Source organism: Monodelphis domestica, chromosome 5 (assembly GCF_027887165.1).
Source record: "Monodelphis domestica isolate mMonDom1 chromosome 5, mMonDom1.pri, whole genome shotgun sequence".
NCBI lineage: Eukaryota > Metazoa > Chordata > Mammalia > Didelphimorphia > Didelphidae > Monodelphis > Monodelphis domestica.
The window spans coordinates 200420528-200424853 of record NC_077231.1 but is presented as its reverse complement, the minus strand read 5'-3'; positions in this window follow the sequence as shown (position 1 = coordinate 200424853).

Genomic DNA, 4326 nt, shown 5'->3' with positions numbered 1-4326 from the left:
CCAGTAGACCCTCCACTTGGCTGTGCTTGTGGGTCTTTAAGTTCCTGTATACAGTGGAGGCAGCTCGGTGGCCCAAAGGATAGAACGCTGGATCTGGAGTCAGGAAGAACTCAGTTCCAGACTGACCTCAGCTCCGTGACCCTGGGAGGCTACTTCACTTCTGTTGGAGAAGGAAATGGCAAACCTCTCCGGCATCTTTGCCAAGACGATCCCACAGCCAGTGTTGGCATGATATAGTTCAGGGGGTCCAAAAGAGCTAGACATGACTGAGTGACAACACTGTATACGATGCTCTCATATAAGCTGCAGATTCCAGAAAGTGGCTGGCTACTTGGCTGTCAAGGGTAACTCTTAGGGTGAGGAGTGTTCTAGCACTATTGCTCATGGGCCACACCCCACCTCAATCTGGAATACTTTACCCATCAATTGGCCAGTTTATCATCATATAGCCAGCCAGACTTAAAATTGGCTTTTAGAAAAGGGTATTTACTAGGGTAACTATAATAAGACCAGTTGGCACAAAACATTCTTCACCCTTCTCCCAAAAAAGGTCTTGTCTATGCTTTTTTAGAATTGAATTTTATTTAGTTTCAATCAATGACATTTTATTTATTTTCAATAAATGAACATCTGCCTTCTTTCCTTTCTCCCTATCCCCTCCAAATTGAGAAAGGAAGACAAAACTAAGCAAAACAAATGCTCAATTGACCATATCCAAAAATGAGGGATTGTCTCTCGATTGGGGAATGGCGGGAAAAATTGTGGTATAAGATGGGGATGGAATACTATTATGCTATAAGGAATGATGAAATGATGGGCTTTTGTAAGACATAGAAAGACCTCCATGAACTGATGCAGAGTGAAATAAGCAGAACAGGGCGAACATTGTTCACAGCAACTGAAATATTGTGGGATGACCAAATGTAATTGGCTTTGCTACTAAAAGCAATGCAGTGATCCTGGACAGTTCTGAGGGACTTGAGAGAAAGAACGCTATCCACTCAGCTGAGTATCCCAATTCTGGAATAACATAACATTCACTACCTCTGAGAAAGCAGCAACATTACCATTCTTTCTGGAGTACCTGGAGCATGGCCCTAAAACAAAACCCAAAGTTACGAAGTAGGAAGAAGTAGGAAGTAAAATGAGTAGGAAGAAGAATGAGGAGGGGAGGGGGGATCCCACCATTAATAGCTATTATGGTAATAGGGAAAATCTAGATTTAAATGCATAAGAGAATGACTCTAAAACATATACAAAGCTTGAGAGAAAAATTCAGCTTGGACAGAAGTTCAACTAGAGGAGATGGAAAGAGAGAAAGTTTAAAATAGTCTTATAAATCAAATGAGAGCACTAGAAGAAATTTTGAAATAATTAAGAGCTATGGAAGAAAGAATTCAAAAGGGAATTAACAGCCTGAACCAAAAGGTGCAAAATCTTGCCCAAGCCACAAACTCCTAAAAATTAGAACAGATGAATAGAAACCAAGGACTCCATGAGACAAGAAATTCAAAGTCAAAAAGCTCTTTTTTTTGCTTTTTGTGACAAAGAATTGGAAACTGAGGGAGTATCCATCATCTGAGGAATAACTGAACAAATCATTACATATGAATGTGATAGAATACTATTGTGCTATAAGAAATGCCAAAAGAAAACTGGGGAGACTTGTATGAACTGAATGAAGTGAGAAAACCAGAAAAATAATTTATACGACAATAACAGTATTATAAAGACAAACAGCTTTGAAAGACTTAGGAACTCCAATCAATGTAATGAGCAACCATGATTCCAGAGGACTCATGATGAAACAAGCAAGTTGATTTGTTAAAAACCTGACAGACTCAGAGTATAGATTAAGATGTATTTTTTTCTTGGATATGGTCAATTTGTTTTGTTTTGTTTTAATTTATTTCATGGTTCCATGATTCATGTTTTCTCTCTCTCCTCATCCCTCTCCCCTCCTGGAGTTGATAAGCAATTCCACTGGGTTATATATGCATATTTCCCTCCACATATTCTACTATACCCTAACAGGTTTCTTCTCAGTTCCCTGAACACATTCTCCGCTCCACCACACTCCCCCAGCCCTTACCCACCTCCTGTAACTTTGCTCAGGATGCTCTTTCCCTCTGGGATACCTTTCAGTCCCAGATCCATCGGCTCAATTTCTAGGCATTCTTCAAAGCCCAGCACAAATCCCACATTCTCTATGAAATCTCCTTTGGTCTCCTCAGCAAGAAATAATATCCATCTCTTCTGGAAGATGAATCATGAGGGTGACGATAGCTCATATTTAAGGTTTCCATATTCCTTTACAAATATTTATCATTTAATCCTCACAATAACCCTTTGAGGTAGGTGCTTTTATCTCCATTTTTCAGATGGGGAAACCTGAGACTCAAGCAGGTTCAGTGATTTGCCTACAGTTCATTTTGAACCCAGTTTCTCTTGACTTTCCATCCAAAGCAGAGTCCTCTTGTCTACTCCAATATGCTTACTTTAATTTTGCTTTTTAATTGTACTTTTTCTGAGCCCTCCAGTTGCAAGTGTTCCCCTTCCAAATATTACCTCATATTTATTTCATACTATCTGCTTTTCTATGTACAGATGGTCTCCTTCATAGAATGTAAGCTCTTTGAGGGCAGTAACTGTTTTTGGTGAAACAGTAGAGTGCCTGGAAGTCAGGAAGACTTGAGTTTAAATCTAGCCCCAGACACTTCCTAGCTGTATGACCCTGAGCAAATCACTTAGCCTTGTTTGCCTCAGTTTCATCATCTGTAAAATAAGTTGGAGAAGGAAATGGCAAACCACTTCAGTATCTTTGCCAAGAAAACCCCAAAAGGGGTCAGGAAGAATCAACTATGACTGAAATAACAATTAAACAACAACAACAACATCTCTAGTACCTAGCACAGTGCCAGGTATAGGATAGGCACTGATTAAATGGTTGTTGATGGATTATTATAATTATTTTTTTGAGTGTTTTATTTTCTCAACTTATACATGAGTTCTTTGAGGGAAAAGAACTCTGTGTCCATGTTAGTCGACTAGGCACACACACACACTCACACAAATATACAGTCCTTGTCCTCAGGGAGCTTCCATATACGTTGGGACAAGACATTTACAAATGCATTATAACCATCCGGACACACGGTGATTAGCGATCTTTTGGTTCCACTTCTGGTAGTCAAGGTGGCAGAGTAAGGAGTCTGTTGAGGCATCACTCCATATAGCAAAGGCTTGATGGTCCAGGAGGATGGGAAGTCTTATTTAGCAGTCAGTATCCTGGCTTTGCTACTCACTATCTGAATACTTTTGGAGAAATCATTTGATTTCTCTCATCTCTGACTCTTCATGCCCATTTTGGGATTGTCTTGGTAAATATCATGGAGTGGTTTGCCATTTCCTTTTCCAGCTCATTTTACAGATGAGGAAACTGAGGCCAACAGGGTTAAGTGACTTATGCAGGGTCACACAGCTAGTAAGTTTCTGAGGTCAGATTTGAACTCAAGAAGCTGAATCTTCCTGACTCCAGGCCTGGCACTCTATCCACTGTACCACCTAGCTGCCCTACATAGCAGGTTAGGGATCTGTGATTTTACTGGCATTAGGTACTTCAGGGTGAAGAAACTCCTTCTACCAATGTAGATGGCCACCTGCTCTGTAAATTATAGTTTTTTCAAAGCAGGGGTTCTTAACCTGAGGTTCATGCACTTAAAAAAAGTAATAGTAAGATATATTTTAATGTATATAATTAGTTTTTATCATAAACCCATAAATTTAATTTTCTACATAAAAAAATCTGAGAAACAGCTCATAGGTTTGACCCTACTGCCAAAGGGGTTTATGACACCCAGAAAAGTTTGGGGAGTTGGCTAGTGTTCTATGTTAATGATTACCCATTCTCATAGGTCAGAGGTGGGACTAGAAGCCAGATCTTCCTAGTTTTGAGACCAGCTTTATATTTATTATATCTTTATACCTCTATGGTGACTAATTGATGCTTAATGATGATTGAAATGACATGAATTCAATTCCAGTCCTAAATCTTGTAAGGAAACTAGCATATATGATAGGTCCATATACACGCTACAGGAATGATACCCTCTAAAATCTAAGCAGTTGTGGGGTCTCTGCTCTGGGACCGACTTTTTTGTGGTTTGCCATTTTGGTTCCATAAACAGACACCCTGACATTCATCTATTTCCCTGTAGGACAACTTCGAGACATACATTTGTCATCTCTCCAGACTCTAAAGGACTAGTCTTGCCTCTTAGGGAACTGGGAAGTAGATGGGGATGGGGAAGAGAATTAAAGAGCAAT